The 23,006-nt window shown below is 41.3% G+C and overlaps 1 pseudogene; it reads right to left on the bottom strand.

Moving 5' to 3' along the window:
• Nucleotides 1-7,114: 7,114 nt before the first annotated feature.
• Nucleotides 7,115-22,629, bottom strand: LOC136530831 (kinesin-like protein KIN-7I; annotated as a pseudogene).
• Nucleotides 22,630-23,006: the final 377 nt, after the last annotated feature.

The raw sequence follows: 23,006 nt of genomic DNA, 5'->3' as shown, positions 1-23,006 counted from the left end.
AGGACTTAAACAAGTAGAAAGAAAAGGAACTTAAAGAAGGATTCAAAGTTATTCATCAAATTAAGTCCAACAATATGGATCAATCAAACAAAATCTTTCAAGTGGATTAAGTGATTTTCTTTCAAATTATTTCAAGTGAGTATCAAGGATGGTTCTTTGGAGAGAGGTCACTTCGCCCTAGGCTTAGATGGCTAAAATCTAAGTGGTAATGTAAAGGGACATTTGAGGTACTTGGTTGAAGAAAATCAAGAGATTGGTCTAGAAAGCAAGCAACACCCAAAAGAGAATAACTCATGAAATTTCAAGTGGTATCATGAAATTTTAAGTGGTATTACAAGTGGTGCATCTTTTAGTTCTCTCAAGCAAGCAATGATCAAAGAAGAAGCAAGCCAACCACAACAAGAAGAGTGCACTTGATCATTAGTGATTCTTAATTCATATGGGTGAAGAATAGGGAATTCAAAGAATTGGTATCTATTGGTCTTCACCAAGCTTATAATTGGACTTCATGGTGCTATTGGAGAAATGAATTGAAATATATATGACTATCTTCCTCTCCAACATAGTAAAGGTATCATTATATTGTGCATGATCATTTTTCATCCCTTACTAGTATGCGGTTAGTGCATATAGTACATGTTTATAGGATCATGCATTACAAATGAAAAATTTTAGATTCATAGACTATCACTATTGGTTGAATGATTATATGGTCTAGTGGTTAGTGTATGAGTTTGTTCATGAGCTAGTGAACCCATGTACTTGATCTATTTTGAATTGCAAACAAGTGACAAGTATAACCTCTTTAAGATGACAAAGGGGGAGTGACAAGTAATATGACCCACTGCCATGACAAAGGGGGCGAGTTTAATACAAAGGGGGAGAGATTAGTACAAAGTTTGAACCTTAAGCACCCTTTGTGCTTTGTGTGACCCTTTTTGGCAATAGATGACAAAGGGGGAGAGATATGATTAAAGCTTAAGGAGGAGAGAGATGAAAGCTTAAGGGGGGAGACATGTTTAAAGCTTCAGGAGTGCAACCTTGTGTCTAGCTATGAAGGGGGAGAGTAGCTATGACAAGGGGAGAGATATGACTTGAGAAATCTTTGAGATGAGTGCTATGTGTGTGATATATATGATGTATTTACTTTCATAAGGACCATGCATGTTTTAGAGTGACTTTGTATGGTGTGATGCTTTCTATTTAGTCTTGTGTGATATATCATGTCATATGCATCATGGTTTTTTATTTTGACACACACTTGCACCCCTACGGATGCAATGATTTAAGGGAGGTCTCCTATGTGTTTTAGTATGTGCAAATTGACATTTGAGGTCATTTATGAATTCAATTCATATTGCACACATTAAGGGGGAGCCTCTCATAAATCATTGAATCCAAAAGCCTAATTGTTTATATCTTTTTGTAAGCTTTAATCGGATTGTCATCAATCACCAAAAAGGGGGAGATTGAAAGTGCATCTAGCCCTTTTGTGAGGTTTTGGTTGATTAAATGACAACACGATTAAATAACTAACATGTTTGCTAAGTGTTAGACAGGAAATTGATTATCTCACAGATACTTGATGAAATTGTATAAAGCCAAAATGATGTATTGTTGTATAAACAATCTAGTTCAAGCACAAGACAACAATGCAAATGGAATTCATGCAAAGGCTTATTTATTGTGGGATTTCAATGATCTATGTGAAAGCAAGCACGATAAGAGTTAATTAATGAGACATGAGGGATTGCATATGGAATGGTCTCACATTTTAAGCTTGCTAAATTGAAATAAAAAAGGTAACAAAACATGAATGGATGATTCAACACAAGATGTGACTTGATGGCTTAAGATGGTGAAGATAGCAAGGAAAGACTTTGAGGTACTAAGCAAGGGTGAAGGGCAAGCGACTGGCTTGGCAGCCGAAGAACCTAGCTAGGGTGAAGAAGAAAGTACTTGCATTTAGTTGAGGTACTAATCAAGCCACGATGGTCATATTGATGTGGAGGATCAAATCACTATTGGAGTATTTGATGGAAGTGACTTGATATATTTGGGATTATTCAAATTTGATGAATGGAATCAAGTCACGTGCTTAAGATGGCTATGCTCAAGTTTGTATTACCCTTGATTTCTAGTGAAGAAGCTCAAGTGACCTTTGTGGTATCCTTGAGTGAGGCAAGGGAGGTGGAAGATACTCCGACCAAAGTGGTCACCTCAACAACGAGGACGTAGGAGCTCCTTTGTGGGGCTGCCGAACCTCGGGATAAATTCTTGTCTCCCGCGTGCTTGTTATTATTGTGATTTGCTCGAAATTACTTGTATTTGGTTGTCTCCCTCTCTCTAGCTATTTCTTAGGGTTTGGGACTCGATCTACGGAGTGGTGGCTTATCAACGTCAAGAGAGTGACCCAACACCTTACCTTACCACTAGGAAGTGGGTTTGTAAGTTATCGGCATCACAAAGTTCATTTTAGCACTTATAGTTCATTTCCCGTAGGGGTCGGAAGTGCTGACAGTTTGCGTCGGAAGTTCTGACCCAAACCGTCGGGACTTCTGACACGTCGGAAGTTCTGACCCAAACGTCGGGACTTCTGACACGTCGGAAGTTCTGACCCAAACTATCAGGACTTCCGACATTAACTGACTAGTGCATTTTGATTCAACTCTTTGGTTGCAGCTGTTTGGCTCCCTAGGTTTATCTAGTATCTTTTATATACTTTGTGGCTAACTTGTGAGGGGTGGTATTACTCTGATTTAGGAGTTTCCATTTTGGAAACTCCTATTACTAATCGTTTCCGCTTTTAAAGGTGTTGATTTTTCAGAAACGCCTATTCACCCCCCTCTAGGCGGCATCCTAGGTCCTTTTCAGTGTCGCATATTGGTACCAAGCTAGGTAGCGCCTATACTCACGGTTCATGTGTGGCTCGTTATTCTCGTCCACGTTGTCGTGCAATAGCTCCCATTGTTCAATGTAGTACTGGTGGTGCTTCTCCCAATCAAAAATCTTCCTATTCTTCTGACGATCCAACTTGCACGTCACGTACGATGTTAGTTTCTCAATTTATGTACATGTCACCATATTAAAAGTGCATGTATGTGTCGGCACACAAATTCGTCTCGTGTCGGCACACGAGCAAGCCGGAAGGGTCTGCTCGATGGAGCTAGAGATCCGTCTGGCTTCAACGTAGGGATTATCGATCCTACGCACTCCTTCCGAGACGTGCTAGTCAATTTGACCCTACAATTGACAAGGAGAGAAAGCTAATCAGTAATTTAAGGCGAAACATGTCGGTGTTGCCAGACAGTCCCGAATATGCGGCTCTGAGAGCCGATGTGGAAGGAGATCGACTAAATAGCCGATTCCAACATACTCATAAGAATAAATCAATTAAAGCTCATGGAATTATAGAAGAAAAATCAGTTATCATTTAGGATGAATATCGTTATTTAGACAAATATTAGTCAATGGCAATAGGATGTCAACACTAATCAGGTTATACTAGGCCATGATTGCAAGTAACCGAAACTCTTTTTTATATAAAAATTTCAGCCCATCATCATTTAACTATTTAATAGAGATAAATCTAATAAACATATTAGATCTCATCTATCGCTATGACCAGTGGAGCATGAGGCAGAATCATGCAGGCCATAGAAACATCAATAAATTCGACGACCCTAACTTATTATTAATATCAGTGGGGCATGAGGCAGAATCATGCAGGTCGTAGTACAATAATAAGATCATGGGGCTAACATATCTTTCAACCTACCCTTACTTTAACGGTCTTGTGGCGTGAACTGCATATGTGAAAACACTCGATATCGGCTAAAACAACTGATTTAGGCATAGCGCACAATTAAGGTCATGCCCTGTCAGGAACAGACCTACCAAATAACGATCCCCGCTCATCGGTGCTAACAGTGGGGTGTGAGGCAGAATCACATAGGCCGTGATAACGGGCCATGGAACAGTTTTCGTTAGCCGATAGATATATTCAAGACCAGGCATATCTTAACCGCATACTATGTACGATCAAGATTGACATAAAACAGCCGATAAAACATAACTCATCGTTTAAGGATGCGGATTAGATCAGTTTAAATTAATAAATGATGGGTTAAACATGATATAAGGCCGATCTAGATCAATCCTAATTGGGCAAAGTGATATTACTGTAATTAAATAAATAATGAAAGCAATAAGCAATATCGGTAACGTAATGAATCTATCCGAAGGACGCCACCCTTAGATAGAGCCGATAACTTGACCTTAATCTAGTTTGAGCAGTGGAGATCGACCAGATCGATGTAGCCGTACTTGAACTAGACAAGAATCGATAACTAGCTTATACCAGAGTCACAGTGGAGGTCGACTGGATCGATGCAGTTGTACGAACAGAAGTATAAGCCATGACGGTACTTACAGACAAACCGGAGGTCGGCCGGACCGATGCAGCCCTGTTCACTGAAGAACTCGTCGAGATCTACTCTACTCCTACTCCTAAGGGGTGGCCGGAGCCAAAAAAAAGTAAGTAACTTGTATTTGATTTATTGTCTATTTTACAATAGCCGGGGTCCAATATTTATACCCGGAGCCTAAACATGAATCATATTCGAGTACGACTCATTACAATCTTCGGTATAAAAGAAAACATTCATATCTTAAGATAACTTGGACCCTATTTTTCTCCTTTTGTAGAGTCCGATATGTAGCTTCCCGATGTCGATTGCAGCTCATCATTGTTATCTGCTGACGTCATTTAATAAGAGTCGATCCTAGAGTCGTATCTGAATCAGTTGATATCGATCCTTTTGCAATCGATTCCTTGATTGGCACGATCTTGGAAGCCTTCGAATTCCTGCGTTCTTCTCCTAAATTTTGGTGTAAACAATATGTCATCATTACTTCATCTTATATAGAAATTAGTGGAAATGGACCTTCATGAGACAATTGAAATATCAAAATACTTACTTGTGTAAGTCAATGTCAGTCGAGAACGGAGCCATTGGCCAAAGCTGTCTCACTCCAAATTGACATGCAACTCTATCTAGCAGGTGAAACTTGATAGCATAGAAACAGATTAGAGGGCACCTCATCCTGTAGAAGTCGTCGTCGCACCCACACATGTTGCTCAACTGAAAAGGAAGTGCCCCCTCTCCATTGTACGGCTCCCACAACACATGCAACATGTCCAAACAAGATGTTAGATGCTATACTAAACTATTTTAAACCAGCATAGAAAATAAAATTTACTTACAGTAGACGCCGTGAGCGTGTCTAGCTCGTTCGTGAACTCAATGTACGCCCACTATAACCTCGCGTGCGAAACCCTAACCTGGTCCTAAAGGTACGCCCACGTCTGCTGCCGACGAGGAGGCTGGCCTGGGAACAACTCACATCGAGCCAGAACCTCGGGACGGTCAACTGGTAGACGAGCCCACAACCACAACTGGAGCAGGTACACGCATCCACCAAGTGACTATTAGAACGAAGTCCGACGACACGCCTCGCAAAGCTGCTGGTAAAGAAAACCCAACACTGCAGAGCCCCAGCTGTACTGACCCGCCTGGTCCCAGTCAGTGAGGCAGTGGACCCACATCCACAATGCAGTGTCACCCGTGGCGTCGGGGAAGAGAACGCAGGCAAATAGGTGTAGGATCCACGTCCTGTAGTAGTACCCAACTGTCTCCTCATTTGCCTCCTTGGGGCACTGTGCGGACTCTTGTCGAAGCCAGAAGATTAGAACTCAAGAAGTGCGAGCCCCTTGCTCGTCAACCTCACGCCCAACGAAGGCCTCTACTCGTGCTCTCCAACCTTCTGACCTGTACTGCCCAGTCAATGCGGGGCCAACGCGGACGCGGTGGCCGGCACAGGCGCGGGCGCGACGGTGCGGCAGTGGTGGCTCGAGAACGGTAGAGAGAAAGGAAGGGAGGGCCCATACGTAAGGCATGGCTCGGCGCAAAGATCTACGGCGCCGAGCTGACTTCCATTCAGCGTTCACACCGTCAACGTGGCCTTGACCTAGGCGTCAGAATCATTGGCGCCGAGATGTGTAATCAACGATGGCGCCGAGCTAGGGTCCAGATTTTGAAATCATACCTTCAGGGTATATTTGTAATTTTTTTTAAAAAAAAGACTAAAAAATAAAAAAATCAGAACTGCAGCTTTGCTTTGGGTATCTGGCTATCTGCTCGCTCAAGAGAGAAACAATAATCCTAGCAGGGCGTCCTCAACGGGGAGTACCAAATCGCTATCCGTGAAATAAAAAAAAAGTAGAATCTGTTTGGAAAGACTATAAGCAGACCATCATAAAGGCTCTGTTCGGCTGGTCTATAAGCCGTTTGTACTGATTTATACGGCTAATTTGTTGGGAGAGAAAAATATTATATCAAACCGGCTTATAATGACAGAGCCTAAACTAAGAGAGAGCTGTTTTGGGTCCTTGTGAGACTAGCGACTTCAGACACGCTAGCGTGGTACACTCTCTTCTGCGGCCGATAAGCTGGCGATTTGCAAACCGCTGGGGAGAACCAAGCCCTTACAGGCTTACACCCTCTTCAGACGAGAACCAAACAACGGTGTCCAGATTTCAAAATGATTGGCATACCACTCGCCTGCTCTGACCTTTAGGTACTAGGACGATAATTCCTCAAGCACTGGCAAACAAATACAAGATCCGCATTTCTACTGATTACTCAAGTCAAGAGCCGATCCAAAATACAAGATGAGCCCCGAGCCAGGGTGCAAGACATCAGGATGGATGCATAACTCTAGAATTTTTTCTCAACATCCAACTCATATGGTCACTTAACCTCTAGAAAACTCAAGCTTGCCCCGTTTGCGTGCCTTTAAACTCGACTTGAATCCGCTTATTTTTTCATCCGAAATCATGTTTTTCTCTCACAAATTCCTCCATCATTTCTCCAAACCATCCAAATTCCTCCAGAATTCAGATAAGCGAACAGGTCCTAAACGTTGTGTGCATACAATACTTAGAATTCAGAAATCAATCTTCCTGCTACTTATCGTACTAGTCGTTACACTATGGACTAAATAGAAAGAAAAAAGGTACACTTGGACAGCAAAATGCACCCACATATAACTCTATAACTCTACTGGTAGCATTGTACTACTAGCAAAATACTCCCTCCATTCCAAACTATAAGTTATTCCAATAATCTTGAAGAATCAAAGCATCTCAAGTTTGACTAAAATTATATAAAAGAGTTACAAAGATTTATAATATCAAATAGATATACTATAAAAATATAATTAATAAAGAATCTAATAATACTTAGTTGGTATTATAAATATTATTATCTTATCATGCCAATTTGATCAAACTTGAGATGTTTTGACTCTAATATTTTGAAATGACTTATAATTTGGGATGGATGAAGTACCCTACATCAGGATTCTTTACAGTAGCGCTAACGCTTTGGAATTAGAAGTAGCTGACGCGTGGAACCGCACCCCACCAGAAAAGAAAGCCAGTGTACCACGGTACCAGGCTAGGAAGGCCCGAAGCCTACAAATGCAACAGCGGGTGCTTCCATTGGGCCGACGACATATTTGCATTTCTGCTACTTGAGCTATCAGCTACGCAAAAGGCATGAGAACTTTTTCTTTGAAAAAATAGATATGAGAAATTTATAAGCTCAGTTTGATGCGCTCTGTAATTCTTTAAGCATCCCTCTCAACCTCAGGACTTCGCGAGCATTCTGAGAAAGCTCCTTCTTCAGCTTGGTGCTTGCTTCTTGGAATTTGGCATCCATGGTCTTCATCTCATCCATAGCTTCTTTGAGCCGACCACGATGGGCGTCAAGTTGTGGGCGCAGCCATCGAATCTCCATGCGAAGCTTTGTCTTCTCTTTGTTATTAGCTGCAGCATCCTGTACACACGAGCATGCTATGAAATTGCACCTCCACATAACTGGCCAGTTACTGAAACTACAACACGCAGAAAACTGTTTTTGAAGTTTAGCAAGATGTCGCACAGAAAACACAGGAGAACTATGCCATTCTATTAATAGATAGGAAACCACTGTTGGGTGTCTTTCTTGTTGAAATATATAAAATGAACCCACAGTTGCGTGGTTCAGCAGTTCTGGGCCAAACACAATTGAATAAGTTACCTGTAGCCAACTCCTATTTCCATGTTTGAATTGGACACCTTCCTCATCAGCTTAGGCTGTTGGGTCGAATTGATTGTGCATACGATTCACTATTTCTAATGCATTCTGGGTTAAATGTGATGCAAAATTTTTGAGAAGTATTCCTGGGAAATGTGATTTAAGTTCTTTTGGAAATTATACAAATAAAAAACTACATTTTAAAAAGATCTCGGTAAAACAATTTAAATTTTGATCCAAAATTAACATCTTGTTCAGAACTTTATGTTCGGCTAATGAAGATAGTATTTGAAGATATGTAAAAAATCACTTGCATGCTATTATAAAAATGTGACAAGAGCAATAAAACATGGAGATGCTCTTTTTACAGGATCTCATTGAATCTTGCACATGCTATGAATTTATTGTTAAAATGCATTGCAATGATAAACACACAAAGCAACCTGCAGCATTAAATGAAATCAAAACTCCTGGTAACCTTAATTCATATTCCCTTTGTTCCAAAATGTAGGACATGTTAGTTTTTTTCCTAAGTCAAACTTCCCTAAGTTTGGAACGGAGGGAGAAGCAGACAACAATGAATTAAGCAGTGCTTACATTTTTCATATTGACTTCCATGACAGATATCCTAGAGCTCAACTCATCTACTGTATCTTTGGCATGTATTAACTACATAAAGAAAAAGCAACAGAAAAAAACAAGTTAGTATTACTGAGGTAACCTGTGGTTAGTAACAAATAAAGCTAACTTGCCTTTCTGTCACAATTCTCTTTCAAAACCTCTGCTTCAGCAACCAAGAATCTCAGCTGCTGTGTCTCAGAGAGTAAACAATTGCGCTCTTCAGTAATCATCAATAGTTGTTTGTGATGCTCCTGTTCAAACTGGAGTCAATAGAAATCTACAAAGAAGCCTAGCAAAATTTGCACTCCTTGGAAAACATAACTGTAGCATTTAGTATAAAAAAGCCCAATAAGTAACGTTCGAGTTGTATAGCCAACAGTATTAGTGAGAGAAAAAAAGCCGAGCCGAACCTGCCCCCGCGTCGCTCCCACGTGAGCGGCTCAGGCGGCTCCTCCCCCCAATCCCTAGCAGACCCTCCCCTCCCCTCCCCGCCGCGCCGCCACCAGAGCTGGCCGCCAGCATGGCCACCCGGCCGGCAGGGATGGCGGCGGCAGGGCCTTTCTCCTTTCTCTTGGCGGCGCGTGCGACAGCAGGCCGACGGCCCCTCCCCTCGCGTGAGCTGCGTGGAGCTCAGCGGGGAGGGCCGTTGCGGCTATGGCGGCGCCGGCTGGTGCAGGGGACGGCGTCGGGCTCTCCTTCTCCGCGCGTTCCCCTCCTCTCTTGACGGCGACGGCGGCGACAGCTGGGGCCGCCGGTCCGGGCCACGTGAGGTCAGATCTGGTGCCCGGGAGGCCGGATATGGACTCCAGGTGGCCAGTTCGGCTTCGGGGCCGGCGGCGGGTGAAGTGGTGGCCGGTGGCGGTTGCCGCGGCGGCCGAGGCTTGTGATGGCGCTGGGGGCAGCGCTCCCTCTGCCTGCCTCTCCCCTCACAGCCCTGGCTGTTGCGGTGGCGGCCGGGCCTCTTCAGGGATTGGCTATGGCCAGGGCGGCAACCTGCTGGCTAGCCTGCCCGTGGTGGCCGGTTTGCCGGCCTCGGCGGCAGGGGCAGGGCGACGGGCCAGCATATGGCGGTGCCTACGGTTGTGGTCAAGACGAAGGCGGCGGCGGCATGGGGCGCCGGGTTCGGGGCCTGGTGTCCGGATCCGGCGGTCCCAGGGCAGGGGGCGGCGCCCGAGATGGTGGGGCACACGCCCTGTAGCGGCTGGCGGCAAGGTCGGCTGCGACATCGGCGGGTGCCAGGGCTGACGAAGATGGTCAGTGGCGGCCTCGTCGTGCGGCACTGGGACGCGAGCGGCGGAGTCAGGTCCAGCTACGCGTGGCCCGGACGGAGGGGGTGATGGCCGACGCAGTTGTGCGGCTGCTGTGTGCAGCCGGCGCGTCGATGCCCCTCTGAAGGGGCTTCTGTGGGGCGGCAGGACAGCGACGATGGCGGTGAAGGCTGGTAGGGGGTCCGGCTTCGCGACCCGGCGTTCGTGCTAGAGGGTTCTTGGGCGAAAGCCTCGGCAACGGCGACGCCATTGGGCGCCGCTTCCCTGTTGGGGGCGTCGTGTTTTCCCCTCTAGCATGTCATCCAAGGGTGAAAACCCGATCCACTTTAGACTTGCGACGGTGGCACCATCGGCGTCGCTCCCTTCCTGAAGGCGTCGCATCTGGATTATCGCCGTAGCCTCGATGCGAGGCATGGGTTTGAGACTGGAAGTCGGAGCTGCTCTTCGATGGTTGAGCTTGGCAACGATGACCGGTGGCGGTCGTTCCTTTGGACCAGTCGGGAGGTGACCAGTGGGTGGCCTGCCATGGGAAGTCCAAGCTGCTGGCAGCTTTGCTTCCATGCTCGACAACGATGATCCATGGCAGTGTGTCGTGTTTGTGCTCAATCGCGTCGCGTGGGGTGGTTAGCCCCTCGGGTGCCATTTTGGCTACTCAGTTGGCTAACATTCTTGTACATTATTACATTCTTTCGTCTTAATTGAGCGGCAGAGCTCCTGCCTTTTGTTTCAAAAAAAAGTATTAGCGAGAAAATGTGGTCAATTGTTGTTAATTTGGGAATACTGAAAACAAAATAGCACCTCAGCGATTATTATTGAATCTCTCTTAATACAATGACACGCAGGAGATGGGAAAAACAAATTGGTTTTTGCAGATAAGATTTGGTGGAATTGTTGGTTGTATATTGCTGAGCCTCATATGCAGATTATATAGTACATTGCTTAGGGGGGAAGTAGCCTATCTTAGAGATAAGGCAAGTCAGGGTTACAAACGATCTTAATCTACCATATCTGGAGATATCCCAATATATTCCATGTCTCATAGTGCTTGAAAACTTTGAAGCCCCAAAGAAAAGTAGAGCAAAATAAACAGATAATATAAAACTTACATTTTCACACACAGCACCAAATATTGTTCTTCCTTTCTCCACAAATTGACCGGATTCTTTACAAGCCCCGCTGATGCATGAGACATTTCTATTGTAAACAAAAAGTGAAGCAATGCAAACACTCTTTCATCTAAAGAAACACTCTTTTTTACTAGACCAATTACGTTAAATATGCACTTCTTGTCCAGAACCAGTTATTGATTGACTTGCAAACATATTAAAGTTCCTTATAAACCCACTGATTGTTTGTGACTTCTAAAATTACCTCGAAACATTTAAAATAATGCCCAATAACTCAGAGCACGTCAATAAAAAATGTACAGTTTTGATGAAAAGCATAACCAAGTTCTTATATATTTTGATTTGAAAGTACCTCCCATTTTTTCCTCGAACGACGCAGGAGAGCTGCGTGTCATTTCATTAAGAAGAGAGTAAAAACAACAAAGGAGAGGCAGAGCCTTTAACTCCAGCCCAACACCACAACAAACACTCTTCAGAAACTACAGTTAAAACTATTTGAACACAATGACTAGCACCCTAAAAGACACGAGCATTCCTATGATTCCACAACTCGCAAGTCCCAAGCAACCAGAATGATGAGTGAATTCAGTCCTTTTCTTATCTCTTTTGGAACAGCCTTGATTGTTAAGCACCTCCCATTAACAGGGTTTTTTTCTAAAACTCAGAAACCTTCCTTGATTCATGTTAAAAAATGATGAAATAAAGACATTAGAAACATCCTAGGTACAAGCTCATACATAAAATGTTACTAATCCTCACTGAAAGCGCAGAGACACACAGATGCCTTGATGGAAAAGGCTCAATGAAAAGACTGACCTGCATTTCACTCCTTTCTCATTCATGTCAATCTCCATGGAAAGCGCCAGTTTATCCTCTAGAGTTTTGCACTGTTCTCTACAACACCCTAGCTCTTGCCTCACCTAGTAGTGTGTTACAATATATCACTTAATACATAAGTTCTTTGGATTATCAGTGGCAAAATAGTATAGAATACATATATTAAACCCAAAGCCCCTCCGTAGACCATATTGGCAATGCTATTATTAGTGAAAAATAACATGGAATCACATTCAACATAAGGCCTCTATGGAAAGCTTCCGGGCAATGCCAAGATAGGCAAAATCGACATGGTATATGCGTACATTAGGGGAACTAAAACATGCAACCCTATCAATGGTACCTTTATCAAATCTTCTGAAAGTTTGTGGTTCTCATCAAGGCAGATGTTCAATCTATGATTAGCTTCTAGGTATTCTTTTTCCTTTGCTGTCCAAATTGATCTTTCAGATTCCATGTCCAAAAGGGCATCAGTAAGTTGCTGCATTCATTTTAGAAAATGAAATTATTTCACATAACATATAAATGGATAAAAGTATAGAGTTTTACCATTCCCAAATCTTCCTTTTCCCTTGATACAGAATTGAGAGAAATCTCCAAACTTTTAAGGGTAGATTCGGATGCAGTTTAACTTTTTGGTCTGCACTACAAAAAGATTGAAAAATGGGTAGAAAAAAATGGATGCACAAGAACCAATAAGATCAAATATATTTGCAAAGACATGTTATGTATACCAAGAGTGCGATCTCATTGCTAAAGGAGTTTCTTTCTGATTCTGTTGAGTTCAGTTTATTCGCAAGATCTTCTAGTTCAGATGTCATAAGCTCTACTTTAGACAATGCTTCGTCCTTTTCAGCAATTGAAGTGACTAGAGCTTCTTGTAAAGAAGAAATTTCCGCATCCATATCAAGAGCATGCATCTCAAGATTTTGGTAGTCCTCCTGAATATTAAAAGGAAAAAAGAGAAATGAGATTCTTGGTCATAAAGGTCTATCTCTTTATGGACTCTGTGCTCCCCCTCTCTTTAAGGCAGAGAAAGGGAGAGGGGGTACCAAACCCTTGGGGAATTATCCACACAAAATGTGAGCGCCTGGGTTCGACCCCAGGTGGGTGCCCAATCAACTAGAGGCTCTACCAGCCAAGCTATTGCTTGGTTGTCCAGCAGAGATGATCTCAAAGGAAAAATTATAAGTCTTAAACATCTATAGTGATATATGAAAATGGACCTGTAACTGATAGCAATGCCAGACCAAGACCCCAATATGTACACCAAACTGCTGCAAACAGCAGCCCAGTAGTTCCTAGAAAAATGTGGGGTTTGAAAAGAATAGCACATACCTGCATGTGCTCAAAAGCTCCAGAAAGTTCATGTGGGGAATTCAGCTCATGCCTTTTGTCAACAGTAGCTGAATCGCGTTTCCGTAAATCACGTTCAAGCAAAGTTCTCTGGTTTTGCAATTTCTTAATTTCTTTGTGGGCCTCTGCTTTTTCACTCTGGTAAAAGAACATGTATCAACTATACGTCAGAAACAGCTGGCTTTTAAGTGGCAATAAAACTTATATAATAACAATGGCATGTTGCCTGTCGGTAACCTGAAGTTTTATTTTCTCCTGAATGGAATTCTTAAGTTTGTTCTCGGTCTCTCTTAACTTTGTTTTAGTTCTATCAAGTTCCTTTCGGATAGATTCCTTTTCTTTCATCAAAGAAGATGATGACAAGATTGATACTTCCTTCTGGAGGTTTAGGAGCTCTAAGAGAATGGCATCCTTCTCCAGTTCATGTTGAAGAGTACAGTCCTGAGTATAAGTAAAATATTTTAGTGCACGGGTAATGAAGTTATATATCAGGTGATAGAAACTAAGAATTAAATCACTGAAAAGAACTTAGCCAGTGACGAACATCTATGGCCTTCTCACAGCTTTCTAGATTGGCCTTCAGCTTATAAATCTCATTTTGTTGATCGTGGGACTGTTCCTCCAATAGTTTCTGCGCTCAAATCAGAGTAACATTGGAAAAAAAACGAACCGCTTAGAACTTAAGCGCATTAGGAAAAAAGGAATTTTAAAATACCTTCTCCAATTCAAGTTTGCAAACTTTGTCCATCAAACAGGTTGACAGTTTCTCATAGTCCCTGATCACAGAACCGGACCGTGCACTATCTTCATGAGCAGAGTGCTTTACTTCCTATGGAAACCCAAATTACACATCAATTGTTTATGTGCATTAAGATGGGAAGTTGGAAACTATGTTCAGACAGTTAAATAAATGCAGTACTACACTAAGCATATGCAAATCTAGTAATCTCAATTCTACATGATCAATAATTAGCATGACAGAGTGTTCCATTGATGAGACATTTTCACCAGACTGGATGTAGTATTTTTCCAAGCTTATAAATTTAACATAGCAATGCACTTGGTTCACAACCCTCAAAGATCATGGTAGCAATTCACACTATATTTCTTCGCAGTAGTAGGATACTAGTGTCCAGGTGAAAACTAGGGGAAACCAGATTGAGCATTTCCACTGTTAAAGCATGTCTAGTGAATATCTGAGCTAATGTTTATAATGGATTAAAATAAAATGCTTGCTGACACTCAATTCTGAATATCGAATAAAACAGCCAACTTAACTAAACGGCATGATTATTCAAAGTCCAATCTGGAGATGCTATCATGCAAAATGAGAAACCATACACGAATTCCTTGTGCCATAATGCAGAGATTCTGACAGAGTTCATCAATAAAAGAAAGAGTGCCGTCAACTGAGTTTCTCCACTGACCCATCTCCACATTTATTCCTTGAGTCTCCGTCAATAAATTACTGAGGAATTCATAGGCTAGTTCCTGGAAGTTGCCAAAAAAAAGATATGTGTACCCAGTCAAGTTAATAAATCAGGCTATAACATGAAATGGTTGCAGGAAGATGGAAACAAACTAAATGCTATGATTTCTTTCTTTTTTTTAAAAAAAAAAAAGAGAATGCAATGTAACTGGAAGAGGGTATCAGGGTACCTGTTTGGAGTTTACAGTAGCAGATAGTGTGGACAGGTTCTCATTAGCAACTTTTGTTTGCTCTGCTGCAGCCAGAGCGATCTGCTGAAGCTGCAAATAGGAAAATAACATATGGAATGTAACAACAGCTTCAAGGTGAAGAACAAATTTGCAGTCTTGGAAAAATAATGAAGGTAGAATTTTCTAAAGGATTTTTTTTAGAGCGTGACATCTTGAGTTGAATGTTGTATTGAGCACAACCCAGAGGGCATATATATATAGTGCAAGGGACACACACAAGAGCAACACCTCATTAGGAGTTCAATGTGGAATACCACAAATACAGCATTAATAAAAGTGACATGTTAAATCAATGTGTTGTATGGAGCATAGCTTGTTGATAACATATAATGCTAATGCAAGGTAGATCAATAAAATGAAGCAAGAAGACTAATAAATAACTCCAATTAAGGTCAGAATGTCAGATATCGAGTTCCCATATGTACCCTAGGGCAAAACATTATAACTGCCCTTGCGCCCTCCATATCCTGTATGTGACCCAGATTCATGACCCGTACTCATACGAGTTAGAACAACTCGAGTCCAACGATGACACAAAGTCCAATTCAAATACGTATTGGGTTACGTAGCAACGCACGGGCATGTTTGCTAGTTTTAGATAACAAGAAAGGTGATGGCAACATAGTTTACAGATTTTGTGACATTCTTAGCTAAGGGTGGGCCTAGCACAGTGTAGCGTTTCTCCACTTGTGGCTTTGGAGGTCCTAGGTTCAAACCAACCTCCTTCCAGAATTAAGCAAGGGTAAGGTTGTATAGAAAATCCCTTCACGCCACCATGTGTGGGAGCTTTCAGCACTGGGCATGCCCTTTTATATCTCTAGTTCTCTAATATATTGGAATGGAAAATGCGAAGGTAAATGCAACTCAGAAAAGTATATGGAGTTTAAATTAGATTGATCATAGATGATAGTGTCATGTATTCATGTTTAATCTGCTGGATCCGGGTGAGGACGACTAAGATACCAAACTAACAATCTTAGGAGTTTTGGCTGATGACGACTAAGATACCAAACTAACAATCTTGGGGGTTAATTGGATCCTGGGCATAAGGAAAATCAGATTCGATAACTCAGCCTAATTACCTAAACCTTGTTTTGTACTTCTGTTGGATTAGAAAAAAAAAGAAAGAGAGAATGTTAATTTTGCATTTTAAAACTCACAAATTATGAGTTGTATGATAATCTAAGCTACGTAAATTGTACTTAGGCACTCGACTAACAAATTGTGATTCAAAACAGCCATTTGATTCCTTTGCTTCAGATATTCAACCTTTTGCACAGGATAGGTAAAGATGAGGACAACTCATGGTAATTGTGTAAGAAGCGCTGAAGAGATAACAAAAGTAAATAAATCACAGCTTTTTAAAAGGTTAACTCTTCATTTTAATCTTCTCCAGCAAAAGTATAGAGAAATATCATAATCCCATGGAATAGACAAAATTGGTTCTTATAAAATATATAAATGGCTTCTAAATGATAATGGAACTAGTTTGCAGTACACATCAGTCACCAAGTTGGATACTTTCTGTTTAACATAACTCGCCTCTTCATCAATCAACAACAACAACAAAGCCTTTAAGTCCCAAACAAGTTGGGGTAGGCTAGAGTTGAAACCCAACAGAAGCAATCAAGGTTCAGGCACGTTAACTCGCCTCTTCATACTCCTCATTAAATGAAACCTTCTGTTGAGTTGCCAGCTCAAGAACAGCATCCAAATTAGTTTGGATAGAACTCTTCTCTGCCTCCAACAGCTTGATCTGCTTGGTATATATTCAATTAATTAACTGTTTGTTTTTCCATTCCAGAATAGGACGATACTAGGGGGAAAATTAGTACCTGATCTTGAAGTTGTTTGATGACAAGAATGGCTTCAGATTCTCGAGCAGATAAGCTACTAACTACACAAGGAACAGTGTTTTTGTGACGTAGAGCATCATTCCCATCACAGGGGTCCTGGGGTATTAATAGTTCACCAGCTCTCCCCCAGAATTGCTCTTGATCTGATTTTTTCTGGCAAAAGCACATACTCAGCAGTCAGATATGTAGCTAAAAAGTTGCAAAATATTTTTTAGAGAGAGAGAAAAACTTGGATTATCTTGTATTTATAGAAGGCCAACAACTTAACACTAAGAAGTAACAAAATCTCACCACTGCATTTGGCTTTCTTCGGTTGGTAACATGCAGCAAAGCATGCGAGTCAGGAAGAGAGACATCTTCACTGTCTTTGGACACGTCACCAGATGAGTAAGCATTAGCACAAGGCTCATCATTACTTTCTTGCATTAACTCTTCAAAAAGTGGTGGCATTCCTATATCCCGTTCATTTCTAATTGTGCTGCTTGTAGAGCCTTCCTGGACAGGTCCTAAATCCTGGGTATTATGTAGAAATACTCAGAACACGTCTTATGTGTAAATTTCAATACTCTCACAATTTGACAGAATATATGGCATGTGTGCAGCAAACCGTATAAACACCCTGCAAAATGACACCACCACGCACCCACCCTAAGAGAAAGGATGAAAAGCAAAAGCACTCACAGGAGGAAAAACTTCTAGACAAATATTTTGGGTGAAACTTTTCTAACATTTAAATTATGATAAGGAATCAATGCACCAACAATGTTCCACAGCCATCCAAAAACAAATGATGCGATGGTATACTTTTAGAATGCCAAGTTGAAAGTATTGAAAAGCATTCTTACAAATTTACAATGATACCTCAATACCAAATTGCCTTGCATTTGGTCCAGGACACCATGTTACCCTTCTTTTGTTCTGTTCAAGGAAGAAAAGAAGAAAAAAGCTATTAGTAGACTAAAAGAGTACAAACATTGTTGGCCCTCTGTTTAAAAGCACACATCTTATGGCCATTTCTGTAAAGTTCAAAGTCTAAACAGATTTTACTTCAAGATATCAGCAGAAAAGAAAGTACCTATGGAGAAAAACTAGAAGAAAGAACCAATGAGCAACCACGTAGTTCATATGCCTTGTACGACTGTTACATACTAACCTTACTAAAAGCAGTACTCCTGTCATCTCTGTCTGAATTTAAAACCAGTGAACTAAGATTTTCAATTTTCTTTGCCTGTTCAATCAAGCATCTGTCACGCTGCTCTTTAGCTTTCTTTTCCTCCTCCAACTCTAAAGCTATTCTTTCCTTTTCCAGTTCACTCTAAAAAATAATTACCAGATTACATGATGTACATAGTCATGAATCACTGGATAGAAATAAGAAACACTTGACAAAGCAACCTGCAGTAGTGTGTTCCGCAGATTCAGAATTTCTTCCTCCCAATGATCACTTTGAGATTTCTAAGGACAGAAGGAATGTAAGTTTCAATTCTAAAGCAGTATGGATTTATTGCTTATAAGAAACATTTTTTAATACGTACTCTAAGTTTTGCTCGAAGCTCTTCTATTTCTTTCCTTTGGCGTTTTAATAATGCAGCATCTGTCAAAATCTGCAAACATATATAATGTAAGGATTTATGCAATTATAGCAAGATGAATAGAAACAGTAATCTAGTGGGCAACAGAAACATGTTAATACCTCATTAACGCATGCACAATTTGTTACACGTAATGCTCTACTCGCAAATTGCAAACTGCTTTTTGTCTCATCAGCGTGGACCTACAAAAATATAAAATAAATAGTTTATCAAAACACAAATAACAAAAGTATCAGTTCTAAGACTATAATTTTGTTCTTTGTTGTTGCCCAATGGCACGTTGAGTGACTAATTTTTTGCATCTGTATGGCACGTGATTTTACAAAGCAATGAAACAATTGATTTGAAAGACAGAAATTCAAAATAACTACTTTGGGTTATTACCTGGACATGAAAGTGTACAAAAGGAAAGATAGTGACACCTTTTAACTTAATTTCCACAAAAAACATCAATCAATAAGCAAAACATACTACAAATATATGATAAAGAAGCTTCAGTACTTTATAATTCAGTATATAACTTTGCAGAAATGGGACAAGCGATACAATTCTACTTCCATCATCCAAAACACAGCAGATAAAGAAATATGGAATACCTGTGCAAGTGTTATATTGCAGATGATAGCTGTGTTAGAATTTCCACCCAGAGCAGGCTGTAATATCCTTGTCAGTTTACTATCTCGGTATGGCACATGTCCCCTGCAAATGAAATTCATTACTAAAGTAGTAATGAAAAATATCAGAACAGGTAGGGTCGCCAGTCAAAAAGTTACTAACTTACCCTTGACCCTCAATGCCTTCACTAAGTTTCTTTATTACCGTACCAAGAGTCATGAGACTTTTGTTAATATGAGAACCCTCCTTAAGTCTCACACCCTCTGCACCAGTCTTTGCAGCGCGTTCTGAGCCAGCTAAATCAACAAGGTTCTGAAATGTACATTATTAACATAAGTAGAAGCAAAATGAAAATCTGAACTCATACATCAATAGTTGGATAAGTACTCGCCTCAATCACAAATAAGTGACGTTTTGGACAATGGTCCCTAAAAAGCAAATTTGAAGTTGAAATTTCAGGGTTTACAGAAGTGTTCATTTCAGTTGATGTTGTACCAACTCAAGGATAGGACATGGTTCATTTTCCAGAATAGTCTGGGTTTTTGGAACATTTTACAAGACATCCATCTCCCTGTTCACTGATACAAGGAAACTAGAAAGAGAGACAAACTTTTAGGTTTGTGCTCAGCTACTCATTTTATGCTTTTTTAAGTTAACTGTGAACAAGCCTAAGACATCAAATAAATATGAACATAGGAACTAACGAGCATTATTCAACACATATCTACAAATACTGTTACTCAATCTGAAATATTCATAACAGTATGGACAAGCAAAATTTTAAGGATAAACTGCATGTATTCCAATAAAAAACAAATTATATCTGCGGGAGAGAGTAGCAATTAACAGGGGAGAATTGCACGTACCAAAACAGATACTCGTACAGCATCACAAGAATCTTCAGCTTCATTGTCGTCACATTTTTCTCTGCTCTCGATTACCTGAACATTTAGCAGCATAATAATCAGAATTGTGATCCAGTGGAAAATGATACAGAATATAAGCTTACCATGCGAAATATAGTGTGAGAACGACTGCTGTAAAGATTCATGTTTGTCTCCCCGATATGCCGGTGGGCTGCATTTGTGCTAGCAGTTTATTAAGAATAAACTATACAGTAACTGAGCCAGCAAACATTCAAAAAGGCTTACATTCTCCAAAAGACATGAAATCCATGACCTGTTCCGCGCATGTAACAATTTCTTCTTTTAAACCAGCAACAAAGATCCCTTTCTTCAATCAAAAGTACCAGCATGTAACAATAAGACTACTATTTAAAGATGGTTGGTGATCAATATCACATGAAAAGATGGGTTGTTTACCTCAATGCTCTCATGAATTTGCAATTTTCGATGTTCTGGCACAAGAAGGTCATTAATATCTTCATTGTAAATTTCCATATAGGACATCCTCACGAGAAATTCTCTGTCCATATGCTACACAATAGCTAAAACAAGTGAGTCAAATAGAATACACAGCATGTGAATAAAAACCCTAGCCAAGGTTCAATATAATAATGCAGAACGTAAGATGATTAAAGAAAAGGTGGCCAGGACTATGCTACACAACCTCTGTAAAACACGTTAAGCGAGTCCTAATACCAAAAAGGAACAACACATTCAAAATATTTTCCATAGTAGATCATACAATAAACAGATTAAGAAGGAACTAAATGAACACCGTATCAGCGTGCAGCAGTTAACATATCTCTTGCTTGATTCCCATAGTGTATACCAAAGTAAGCATAATAAAGAATGATATTGAACATTGAGATTCGTGTAATTAACCTCTTGAATACGCTGGAATAAGTCATGAACTGCAAGCGGTATTATTCCAGGTTCATTAGCCGATCCTCTCATTGTGAAAGTCTTCCCACTGTTAGTTTGACCATATGCAAAAACAGTGCCTGTCAATGTGAATGAGATTAATTAATTCCAATTCAGCGAAATCAAATTGCCTGAGTGATTGAGAAAACTCATTTGTGCGAAGAACTAAAAAATCAACTAATTAAACCAGATACAATCACACACAAAAAAGGAAAGAAATAAAGGGATTAATAAGAACATACAGTCAGAGCATAAAAAAAAAGAGCCTTCGACTTGCTGAACAAAGAATGCTAGAGTGAATGAAAACCAGAGTCCTTTCCCATGGCTCCTAGATATAATGACTAGTGACAGCTAGAAGCCTACAAGACTAGAACCAACCTCAGTTCTTCCATTAGAAAAAATCTAGGTTCATGAAAATGTAGCCATAATACTATTATAAATTAAAATCCAACATGACAATGTAATTCAAACTTGAAATAATGGTCTGCTCTTGACGAAATCGTGGGAATGTGGTTTTCATCCTACCCAGTGCAAGTAGGTTATGGCAGGTGCAAACTGGCAGAGGCATCATATCAATGGCAAGATTGGTCTTTGTTTTACTCCTTATAAGGGTTCGAAACAAGTGGTCTCCTCCCCCTATTGCTGCCTCAGTTTGATTGGTGATAATTTGTCTGCTCCGTGTGTTTTTTTTTTTTTGGTGCCTCTTATCTGGGTACAACTGTAGTATCTGCTCATGTACAGACACACACTAACCCTACACACGCACACCACACTGTCTGCTCCGTGTTAAATAAAGGCAAGGGAAGGGTCTTCATCAAACTGATCGTTGAACACTGAATCCCAGGGGGTGTTGCTGGTTTGGGGCATTGCTGACAACCACTGATTACAGTGATGGAAGCATCATATCCTACAAAATAAGCACGTACTTCACCTGAGCTACGTCCTCTCATCAACCATCATCAGCATATAACAGTGCATCAACGTGCTTATTACAGTGCCGGAGCGCTTAATTCCAGGGGCGTGTTGCGTCTCCACTGATTATCCGCACACACAGTCCGCGATAAAATGCCCATTAAGAATATAGCAAGCGGGGGCTGACACAATTAAACCAAATAGCCTGACACAGACACACAGTATACCTTTGAAATGCAAATGGACCCAACTTGTTTGCCCAAGGAAAGGGTACCAACAACCAGAGCGAAAAGAAGAACCGAGATTACCATTGAACCCTCGCACCACAGAGTCGACGATTTGCTTGGTGCGGGTCTCGTAGACCTCGGCAGTGCGACACTCCTCGCCGAATATCCTGTCTGCGAGAACGAGGCCGAGCGCAACAAATCAGGAAACCCCGCAATCCCAAGCGGGCGGAAGGCGAAGCTAATGGAGAGCGAAAGGGCGGATGCCGGAGGCTTCTTACCGAACTCGAAGCGGGTGGAGGACTGCGCGGAGTGAGCGATGGTGTTGCCCGAGATCCTCCACGGGTTGCTCCGCGCGTCCTCCGGGGGGAGCGGCCGCGAGCGCACGGCTACGTGGATCCGCTCCATACGCCACAGGTCCTGGAGGCTCCGGGGAGGAGGGGGGGCAGAGGTGGGTTTTGGCCGGTGTCCGGGGTACTCCGGTGAGGTGGGGTTTCGATTTTGGTTTTCCCGCTGGTGAGACCGCGAGAATTGGGGCGCGTTTGCTTTGCAATGCGTCCCGAAGCCGTATTTCGGGCCGCAGAACAAAGGCTTAAGATCCCATCCAAAAACCAAAAATTTTTAAGATTTTCCGTCACATCAAATCTTATAGTACATATATGGAGTATTAAATGTAGGTAAAAAGAATAACTAATTGCATAGTTTATCTGTAATTGACGAGACGAATCTTTTAAGCCTAAATAGTCCATAATTGAACAATTTTTGTCAAATATAAACGAAAGTGCTACAGTAGCCAAAAGCCAAAAATTTTCGGAACTAAACGCGCCCTTATTTGAATCCATACCCGCAGAACAAATGGCTGGCTCACACCCGCACCCGCTTGGGTGTGTCGCGACTCGCGAGTGCCAAATG

The sequence above is a fragment of the Miscanthus floridulus genome, unplaced genomic scaffold, assembly GCF_019320115.1.
Source record: "Miscanthus floridulus cultivar M001 unplaced genomic scaffold, ASM1932011v1 fs_21_3_4, whole genome shotgun sequence".
In the NCBI taxonomy this organism is placed as follows: domain Eukaryota; kingdom Viridiplantae; phylum Streptophyta; class Magnoliopsida; order Poales; family Poaceae; genus Miscanthus; species Miscanthus floridulus.
This window is presented reverse-complemented; position numbering and strand designations above follow the sequence as displayed.